This window comes from Equus przewalskii, chromosome 23 (genome assembly GCF_037783145.1).
Source record: "Equus przewalskii isolate Varuska chromosome 23, EquPr2, whole genome shotgun sequence".
Taxonomy (NCBI): domain Eukaryota; kingdom Metazoa; phylum Chordata; class Mammalia; order Perissodactyla; family Equidae; genus Equus; species Equus przewalskii.
In genome coordinates, this window is record NC_091853.1 from 4809502 (window position 1) to 4821148 (window position 11647).

General features: G+C 37.1%; 1 protein-coding gene across 4 annotated transcripts in view; it reads right to left on the reverse strand.

Annotated features, from left to right (window-relative positions):
* The window catches only part of NME7 (NME/NM23 family member 7), a 239146-nt gene that overhangs the window by 225584 nt on the left and 1915 nt on the right, over window positions 1-11647 (reverse strand). The window contains exon 1 of one of the 4 annotated variants that reach the window (XM_070591548.1): window positions 10313-10492. The exons of the other annotated variants lie outside the window; for them this stretch is intronic. The gene's annotated coding sequence lies outside the window, so the exon portion shown is untranslated. Of the gene's footprint in view, window positions 1-10312; window positions 10493-11647 lie in introns of those variants that run through there. 4 annotated transcript variants of the gene reach the window in all.

Sequence of the window (11647 nt, forward strand, 5' to 3'; positions counted from 1 at the left end):
AGAAATTAATTACAAGAAAAAAGCTGAGAAAGGGACAAAGATGTGGAGACTAAATAACATGCTATTGAACAAGCAATGGATCATTGAAGAAATTAAAGGAGAAATCAAACAACATCTGGAGACAAATGAAAATGAAAATATACCATACCAACTCACATGGGATGCAGCAAAAGCTGTACTAAGAGGGAAATTCATCACAATACAGGCACACCTTAACAAACAAGATAAATCGCAAATAAGCAATCTCAAATTACACCTAACTGAATTAGAAAAAGAAAAACAAACAAAGCCAAAAGTCAGCAGAAGGTGAGAAATAATAAAAGTCAGAGCAGAAAAAAATGCTATTGAAACAAAAAGGCAGTAGAAAGGATCAACAAAACAAAGAGCTGCTTCTTTGAGAAGATAAGTAAAATTGACAAAACCCTAGTCAGACTGACAAAGAAAAAAAGAGAAAGCTCAGATAAACAAAATCAGAAATGAAAGAGGAGAAATAACAAACACCACAAAAATACAATGAGAGAATACTATGAAAACTATATGACAACAAAACAGCTAATCAAGAGGAAAGGGATAAATTCGTGGACTCTTACAACCTCCCAAGGCAGAATCAAGAAGAAACAGATAATCTGAATAGACCAATCACAACGAAAGAGAGGGAAACAGCAATCAAAAGCATCCCAAAGAATAAAACCCCAGGACCAGACAGCTTCCCTGGGGAATTCTACCAAACTTTCAGAGAGGATTTAACACCTATCCTTCTCAAGCTATTCCAGAAAATTAGGGAAGATGGCACACTTCCTAACACATTCTACAAGGCCAACATCTGATACCAAAGCCTGACAAGGACAGAATAAAAAACGAAAACCATAGGCCACTATCACTGATGAACATAGATGCAAAAATCCTCAACAAAATTTTGGGAACCCGAATTCAGCAATACATCAAAAGGATCATCCATCGTGATCAAGTGGGATTCATACCAGGGACACAAGGATGGTTCAACATCCTCAAATCACTGTGATACGCCACATCAACAAATTGAGGAATAAAAACCACACGATCATCTCAATAGATGCAGAGAAAGCATTTGACAAGATCCAACAGCCATTTATGACAAAAACTCTTAACAAAATAGGGATAGAAGGAAATTAACTTAACATAATAAAGTCCATATATGACAAAGCCACAGCCAACGTCATACTCAATGGACAAAAACTGAATGCCATCCCCCTCAGAACAGGAACAAGACAAGGATGCCCATTATCACCGCTCTTATTCAACATAGTACTGGAGGTTTTGGTCAGAGAAATTAGGCAAGAGAAAATAAAAGGAATCCAAATAGGAAGTGAAGAAGTGAAACTCTTGCTGTTTGCAGACGACATGATCTTATATATAGAAACCACAAAGAATCCATCAGAAAACTAATATAAATAATTAACAACTACAGTAAAGTTGCAGGGTACAGAAACAACTTACAAAAATCACTTGCTTTTCTATACTCCAATAACGAAATTACAGAAAGAGAACTCAAGAACACAATTCCATTTACAATCGCAACTAAAAGAATAGAGTACCTAGGAATAAATTTAACCAAGGAGGTGAAGGACTTACACAATGAAAAGTATAAGACATTACTGAAAAAAATTGATAATGACATAAAGAGATGGAAAGACATTCCATACACATGGATTGGAAGAATAAACATAGTTAAAATGTCCATACCACCCAAAGCAAGCTACAGATTCAATGCAATCCCTATCAGAATCCCAATGACATTCTTCACAGAAATAGAGCAAAGAATCCTAAAATTCCTAGGCAGCAATCAAAGACCCCGAATTGCTGAGGCAATCCTGAGAGAAAAGAATAAAGCTGGAAGTATCACAATCCCTGTCTTCAAAATGTATTACAAAGCCATAGTGATCAAAATGGCATGATACTGGTACGAAAACAGGCACACAGATCAATGGAACAGAACTGAAAGCTCAGAAATAAAACCACACATCTACAAACAGCTAATCTTGGACAAAGGTGCCAAGAACATAAAATGGAGAAAAGATAGTCTCTTCAATAAATGGTGTTGGGAAAACTGGACAGCCACATGCAAAAGAATGAAGGTAGACCATTATCTCATGCTATACACAAAAATAAACTCAAAATGGATCAAAGACTTGAAGATCAGTCCTGAAATCATAAACTCCTGGAAGATAATATAGGTAGTACACTCTTTGACATCGAACTAAAAAGGATCTTTTCAAATACCACGTCTTCTCAGACAAGGGAAACAGAATCAAAAATAAACAAGTGGGAGTTCATCAGACTATAGAGCTTCTGCAAGGCAAAAGAAACTAGAAGCAAAACAAAGAGACAACCCACCAACTGGGAGAAAATATTTGCAAATCATATAACTGACAAGGGGTTAATCTCCATAATATATAAGGAACTCACACAACTGAACAATAAAAAACCAAACAATCCTATCAAAAAATGAGCAGAGAATATGAACATTTTTCCCAAGAAGATATACAGATGGCCAATAAACACATGAAAAGATGTTCAACATCACTAGTGATCAGGGAAATGAAAATCAAATCTACACTGAGATACCACCTTACACCTGTTCAAATGGTTATAATCACTAAGACTAAAAATAACAAATGTTGGAGAGGGTGTGGAGAAAAGGGAACCCTCATACACTGCTGGTGGGAATGCAAACTGGTGCAGCCACTATGGAAAATAGTATGGAGATTCCTGAAAAAACTAAAAATAGAACTACCATATGACCCAGCTATCCCACTACTGGGTATCTACACAAACAATGTGAAATCAACAATCCAAAGTAACATATGTACCCCTATGCTCATTGCAGCACTATTCACAACAGCCAGGACATGGAAAGAATTCAAGTGCCCATCAACTGATGATTAGATAAAGCAGATGTGGTGTATATATACAATGGAATACTACTCAGCCATAAAAAAGAACTAAATCATCCCATTTGCAACAACATAGACGGACCTGGAGGGAATTACGTTAAGCGAAATGAGCCAGACTGAGAAAGACAAACACCAGATAATTTCACTCACGTGGAATATGAACAAACACATGGACAAAGAAAACAGTCCAGTGGTTACCAGGGGAAGGGGGGTGGGGATGGCCACAGGGGGTGAAGGGGAGCACTTATGTGGTGACAGTCAAGAAATAATGTACAACTGAAATCTCACATTGATGTAAACTATTACGAACTCAATTAAAATTTTTTAAAAAGTTCAAATCCATTGTTAGATGTATGTATGAAATGGATAGAAATAACAGGTTAGAGCTTACGAGAAATAGGCACCGTGGCACACTGCTAGCAGAGTACAAACAGGTAAAACTTTTCGGAAAGTAATTTGGCAATGCATATCAAAAAACCTTCAAAATGCACATGGCCTCTCACCCAATTACTCCATTCCTAATTATTCTAGGGAAACAGTTACAGATGTGCATAAAAATGTGTCTGCAAAGATATATTAATTATGGTGTTAAAAGACCAAATTAATAAAAGGATTGGTTAAATCAGAGTAAATGAAAGAATAAAACGTAGTTCTTAAAACTGATCTGGAAAAATGTATAAAATATATTAAATGAAAAATATTGGAAAGGAATGTATACAATAGGGTCACATTTTAAAAGATATATACATGTATGTGTGTGCATATATGTATGTATGTATGACTGGGATATTATACTAAAATATTAATAGTGATTATATATAGTCAGTGATATTAGAGACAAATTTAATTATATTTTTTTACTTCTATATTTTCAATTCTCCAAAAATGACTATATTTCTACAACAGAATAATTTAAATATTTTATATATATACATGCTAAATATATATGTTACATACGTTTTATACATTATGTATTACATATGTGGATTATATATTATATATTATGTATTACATATATAATATAAAATATATATTTTATATAATTATATGTTTATATAATTATAATATATTATATATAATATAAAAGATGCATACAGCATATATATATTTAACTTGTATCAAAACGATGGAAAACAGAGCATGAAATTTAAATTTACATATATCAAAGAACCCTAGAGCCATTATGCATGCATATGGAAATACATTTTAAAAAATAAAGCAATCTGAAGAAAGCATAGCACACAAGATGAGCCAGGAGAGATAACAACAGCAACTTAATTAGACAAAGTGCCTAGTACCAGAAAATAAACTTGAATTGAGAAGTACATCTTAATAGCTACAATTTCTCACATCTAAGTACAGAAAGTCTTAAAATATCAACAGCTTTTGGAAGTGAAGTAGTTTATACAGGAAAGTGAATATAAGGTTCATAGGAAGTGTTGGAGATATTTCAGGAGAGCAAGATTTTTCAGTTTTATGCCAGGGCACCATCACAAAAGGCACCAGGTGGAATCACAGCAGGACACATAACATCCAGGGAGAAAGTGTGATGCACACCCACCTGGAAAGAGCAGCTTGCCACACCTTAAAGAAGATATGATGGAAACAAAAGGTCCAGAAAAGGGCAATTAAACTATGAAAAGGAAATTATAAAGGGAGAAATTAGCAGGGTCTGATCTTTAAAGATAACAGTGAAATCAGCAGAGGGTTAGCCACTGATGATTAGCTAGGAACTAAAGTCTTTCTTCTTCTTTGCAATTACTGATTATAGCTTTTAGCTGTTTAACCCACCCATGGTTAACTGTGCTGTTTAGGCAATGTGCTGTCTGACTCTCACTAGGCTCCTATAGAGAACATCTCTCTGGAGCCTGGGTCACCATGGTAATGGGCGTGTGAGCTGTTTTTCAGGAATTAGAACTCCTTGTCCACTTCAGGCCAGTTGAGACCACCAGCCCATCAACTGGACCCATGCAGATGTCTGATAGGCGACCTTCTGACATCAAGAGGCTAAAAACTCCACCCTCAGATCATGCTAATGCTGCCATTTCATGAACATGGGTCCTGTGAAGGGGCATGGAGTCTGACTATGCTTGCGCACATCATCAATTACCTCACCTCTCCTCACCTCCAACCACCTCTCTCCACATTCAGACCACCTTGCCCCCATCCCATAAATATCCCTGAGTCCCTATTTTCGGGGAAGTGAATTTGAGGCTCAGGCTCTCGCTTCCTCACATGGCTGCCTTGTGAGTAAATTCTCTCTCTGCTGCAATCTCGTCATGTCGGTGTTTGGCTTTCTGGGAGGCGGGCAAAAACGAACCTGGTTCAGTAACAAGAGTAGAACAGAAAAGTATTTTCCTAAGTTTATAAGATCACAAATGTTACAGATAGAATGAAAATAGGCACTGAAAGAACAAACTAATATGACTGAAGTTTAAATAAAGTACATCCAAGGAAAATAAAATATTTAGATGAAATAAAAAGGAAATGTATGCAATGCATTATCCCATTGCATTTAGAATGAAATCCAAAATCCTTCCCAAATGTCGTAAGCCTCAATAGTCACTGGCTCCTTCTTGTCTCTCCCATCTCTTCTCTTCCCGTCCTTCTCTCCTTCCCCAGGCCCAGCCACACTGGCTACCTCTGGGTCCTCTAACCTGCCTCTGCCCTAGCTGTTGCCTCTGCCTGGAATGCTCTTTGTCTAGATCTCCAACCGGCCAGGTCCCGGTTATTGAGATCTCAGCTTAAAAGTCACCTTCCCATGAGGACCTCCCCTCATTGTCCCACCTAAGGCTACCTGCTCTTGGGACCAGCCGCTATCACATTACTTAGTTTAATTTTCCCCATAGTATTTAGCACCATATGAAGTGACCTCATCCATTTATTTGCTTACATATATTATGTGTCCCCAACTAAGAGAAAAAGGAATTGAAACGCTACATAATCAAGGAGGTTTTCCCATTAGGCGAGGTCAGACCACTCTATCTTATTACACATTTCCACCTCAGGTTGTAATTTTTCTTTTGTAACTCAACTTACCCTTGTAATTTATTTTCTAATGTCTGTTTTTCTTGATAAGTTCCAAGGGGTAAGCAAGGTGAGCGATGGCCAGAGAAGGACTCAAATGCCAATTAAGACATTTGGGCTCTACCATCCGGGCACTGGGGAAGGGAAAGGACACTGTGTGCTATCTTATTACTCAATGTACAGCCAGTGCCTGGCATACAAAAAGCACCCAATAAATACTTGTTTGAATGGATGAGTAATTGGTGGATAAGAAAGAATGGATGGGGGATGAAATCGGACCACTATCTTACACCACTCACAAAAATTAACTCGAAATGGATTAAAAACATAAACATAAGACCTAAAACAACCAAAACTAGAAGAAATAGGAGAAAATATCCTTAACATTAGACCGGGCAACAATTTTTTTGAATATGACATCAAAAGCACAAGCAATGAAAGCAAAAATAAACAAGTGGGACTACATCAAACTAAAAAGCTTCTGCACAACAAAAGAAACAACCAACAAAATGAAAAGGCAATCTATGGAGTGGGAAAAAATTGCAAACCATATATCTGATAAGAGGTTAATATCCAAAATATATAAAGAACTCATACAACTCAGTAACAAAAAAGATCTGATTAAATGGATAGAGAAACTGAATACATAGACATTTTTCCAAAGACATTCCAATGGCCAAGAAGCATATGAAAAAGTGCTCAATATCACTAATGATCAGCAAAATGCAAATCAAATACACAATGAGATATCACCTCACACCTGTTAGAATGGCTATTATCAAAAAGACAAGAAATTAGCAAGTGTTGGCAAGGATATAGAAAAAAGAGATCTCTTGTACACTGTTGGTGGGAATGTAAATTGGCACAATCACTATGGAAAACAGTATAGAGATTCCCCAAAAAATTAAAAACCCCATTTCTTGGTTTATATCCAAAAGAAATGAAAACAGGAAATCAAAGAGATATATGCACCCCCATGTTTTTTTGCAGCTTTATTCACAATAGCCAAGATATGGAAACAACCATCAACAGATGAATAGATAAAGAAGATGTCACTCACACACACACACACACACACACACACACACACACACGCACGCACACAGAGGAATATTATCCAGCCATGCAAAAGAAGGAAATCCTGACATTTGTGACAACATGGATAGACCTCTTGAGGGCATTACACTAAGTGTAATATGTCAGGCAGAGAAACACAAATACTGTATAATAGCACTTACATGCAGAATCTAAAAACGCCAAACTTGTAGAAACAGACAGTAGAACAATGGTTACCAGGGGCTTGGGGGTAGGGGAAATGAGGAGATGTTGGTCAAAGGGTACAAACTTCCAGTTAGAAGATGAACAAGTTCTGGGGATCTAATGTACAACATGGTGATTACAGTTAACAATATTCTGTATTATACACACAAAAGTTGCTAAGAGAGTCGATTTCTTTTTTCCAAAAAGGGCATTTGCATGTTTAATAGCATTCTCTTATTACATTTCATTTATTCATGGCCAGCCCCTGAATCAATGTAAACAGAAGACACAGGAGTGGCAACATTTTTAAAATTAATTTTTTGTTATACAAGTAATATGTGAATACACTTCCCTTGATAAAAAAATAATGAAACCATTGCAATCCAGGCTCAGATTCCTTTTGATCAGTCCCTCAACTCCAGAGCCTTTCCCCTAACACAGAGATGGCCACAGTTACCAGCTTGTCTATCTACCTGCATAATACGTCCATAGAAAATATAGGTACTATTATGTGGGTCTGGGTTTTGCTGTTATTTTTTTTTTTTTACATAAATTGCAAATCAGGAATATTCTGCAGCCAAATTCATTTAAAAAAGTCTCATCTGTCTAACTCAGTAGTACATATAAATCTACAACAAGCTCTTTAAATGCTACATAATCTTCTCGGCATGGGCACATCATGCTTAACTTAGCCACCTCCCTATTGATAGACATTTAGGTTGTTTCTCATTTTCTCCCATTACAAACATTGTGTCACTGTCACAGGCTTGAGCTTTCTCCAACCTGGTCCTGCCTGGGTCCTATGTTCCTACCCCTTGTGCACAAGGAGATTTATCATTCATACTGTTTTAAGGGCACAAAAATAGCAAAAGGGTCCTTAGGAGCATTTTACAACAAATTTATAGTAATTTTTTTTCAAAATCCTGGGTCCCACCAAGATGATTTCTTTTTGTGTTTGCTTTTGGATTTTTTTTGAGATATAATTGACATACAACATTACATTAGTTTCAGATGTATAACATCATGATTCCAGATTTGTATATATTGAGAAATGATCACCACAATAAGTCTAGTTAACATCTGTCATCATATATAGTTACAAAGTTCTTTTTCTTGTAACAAGAACTGTTAAAATCTACTCACTTAATGACTTTCAAATATGCAATACAGTATTATTAACTATGGTCACGATGTTATATACTACATCCAAGAGTTCTTTATTTTATACCTGGAAGTTTACACCTTTTAACCCCCTTCACCCATTTTGTCCACCCCCCACCTCTGGCAACCACCAATCTGTTCTAAGAGAGTAGATCCTAAATGTTCTCACCACAAAAAAGAAATAGTAATTATGTGATGTGATGGAGGTCTTAGCTAACGTTATAATGGTAAGCATTTTGCAACATATATGTGTATCAAATCAGCAGGTACATCTTAAACTTACACAATGTTATATGTCAATTATATCTCAATAAATCTGGGGGGAAAAAGAAAGGACAGAAAATAAAAAGGCAGAAAAAGGACAGAGAAAAGACAAAGAGCTACACATGAGGAAAATGGTATGAATCAGTTGCCATTCAGTTTTGTAAATACTACTGGTTCCTACTAAAGAAGAATATAACAGGCTCCAGACTGCATTCACAATAAAATATATAGGGAAAATATTTTCTAAGTTTCGGCCTTCTAATTTAGGCTCTCTACTTTCTGAGTCCGTTGCAGTAAATGAAATCCAGCCTGGGGCTTTAGACCTGCAGTCCCCCAGAGTTAGCCGTTCAAGTCACACAAGGGATTCTGGATGGATAAGAAGCACGTGCCAAAGACAAAAACAGTAAACCTATTTAGAAGAAACTTTAGAAAGCTGGAAACTGAAAAACATTTCATGGAATAAAATCCAGTTCTTTATTTAGCAATCGTGAAACTCTTCTTGAAGTTTCTTTTAAAAAAACAACTTTGAGACGTTTGTTTCGTCTAATTGTTGTGAAACAGAGTTGATAATCTGTAAATACCTTAGTTATACTAGCAGTTCATGTTGGTTAATAGTAAATCTATGCTCTATTTTAGATCTATAACATTCACATCTCTTTATTAGTCCAAAGAATCTTGGAATTATCTTCTATATTTCCTTTATACATAAAAGTAAATAAATTGATGACTCTAGTATACTCTTTATCTCAAACAATATGTACGTGAGGCAAACCAAACGACATTTGCCTATCTCTGCTTCAGAAGATAGAGGCGGTTCCAGAATTTGTGGCCAGAACGTAACTCTGGTGCTGGAAGCTACAACTGTAATGAACCAGACGCAGACAGAAGCTGACTAGAGCATTCAATTGCAGGTCAGGAAGCCACACCAGCAGAACACACAAGCTCCATGCTCAGCTACTTAGAGAGAGACCACAAGCCTTTGATACAATACATATGCCACCGGCTAGACTGAAGTAGAGAAAGGACATCTTTTCTCTCTTTTTCGAAAGGCCTGCTCTTTCTCATAAAGGATTGACAGCAACTGACACACGAGAGAGATCTGGATGCAGAAAGAAACTTGAAAATTCTACTCTAGTCAATTTTAGGCTTTCATTAAATTCAGAGATTTTCCTGCCACACAATAACATTGTCACTTGGTCAAGGAGGAACAAGAAATCTGCATGCCTTGAGATCAACTATTGCCTTTTAAAGTATATATTGTTCAAATTATACTATCTTTTGAACATTGTGGATCATGACTCACAGTAAAAAAATATATTTTACATCATAACCCAGTACAAACAACACACATACAACGTAAAACAAAAGTTTCATACAAGTTACCCTCACTACTCGCAATGAATACGGTGTCCATTTTACGTTGTCTTCTTCTTTAACTCTGGCTACATAACCCAAACTGACTTCATGACCGAGTAATGGGTTATAACCTACAGTTTGAGCAACACTACTGTAGTACACACATGTGGTCGGGCCTTTGTCTACCTCTCTAACCAGATCTCACACTATTCTCCACCACACTTACCCCACTGCCGCCGCCCCCACCCCACCCCACCACATAACTGCTATTCTTTTTTACATTAAACCTAAGATCAGTTCCTGAAACATACCAAGTTCTTTGCTGCTTCAGGGCCTTCATCTTGTTGTTAGTGCTGCCTCTTGGTACACTTCTTCAGATCACTACACTTTATCACTAAGATCTCAATTCAAAAGCCCCTTCCTCAGAGGGGCCTTCACTGACCACCCAATTTGAAAGAGCCACCACAGAGGGCTCCGGCCAGCGTAGAGGGAAGCCGGGGAGGAGTTCACTACTCTTAGAGCTGTTGGGAAGTCTGAACGACAAAATGTAAGATAGCCACAAAAAAACAGTATTCTGCAAATGTCACTTTCCATCTCCCTATGGTGCTACACAGGCCACTGAAGTCTAGCTATTGAAATTCTGTTCCATTTGCTTCCTGATGGCTTTTCTGACTCTGAAAAGTGGGGACTTCATCCTCCAATATCCCCCAGGTACACGGAATACTCCTAGAGCACTTAACACATTCCTTCTTATTTTTTACTTATTCAGCAAATATCTGAGTGCCTAATATGGCCTAAGCAATAGCAGTAAACAAAATAAAGTCCAATTCCTCTAATAGTTCAGTTTAGTAAGAGTGACAAATTTATAAACAAATAATCTCAACTGAATGTGCTAAGTACAATAAGAGAGATGTGTACTATGTAAAGTTGTGACAAAAAAAGAATGAAGAGTCAACTCTCTTTGAGTAGAGAAGTAAGGCATCACAGAAGAAGAGATACTTAACCTGGAAGGTCTGGAAGGGTCTGGAAGGATCAACAGGAGTTTGACAAGCAAACAAGGAGGTGAGGGTATTGCAAGTAGAAAGAACAGCAGGTGCAAAGCAGAGGGAAAGGCTTACTACCAGTTTGAAGTTGCTGAGAACGTTCAATGAAAGGCAAGCGGCTAAAAGGCAATGGGCTAAAAGGAGTGTCTAGGAAAGGGAGAGGCACGAAAGAATGCTAGATTGTGGAGGGTCTTGTGCGTCACTCCAGATACTCTGAATTTTATACTGTAGGGAATAGGGAGTCTAAAGTTTTAAAGAGGTGAGTGACAGCAACAGATTTCGGTTTTAGAAAATTCCTTCTTGTGTCAGAGAAAATAATGGGTTGGAGAACTGCCACACTAGGCTGTTAAAGACACCATTACAATAGTCCAGGCAAAAAATGAGGGGATCTTAAACTAAAACAGGATCAAGTGACCAAATGAATACAGGAGACACAGGAGAGGAAGGAATGTAGAGTAACTCTGGTTCAGGTTATATTGTGACTTTGGTTATAATACAGTGGTACCATTTATTAATTTGGTGAAATAAGAGAAACCAGATGGAAAAAAAGCAAGTTCAGTTTTGGTCATGTTGAGTTTGAGAAGGCTTTGTGGTAACCAGGTA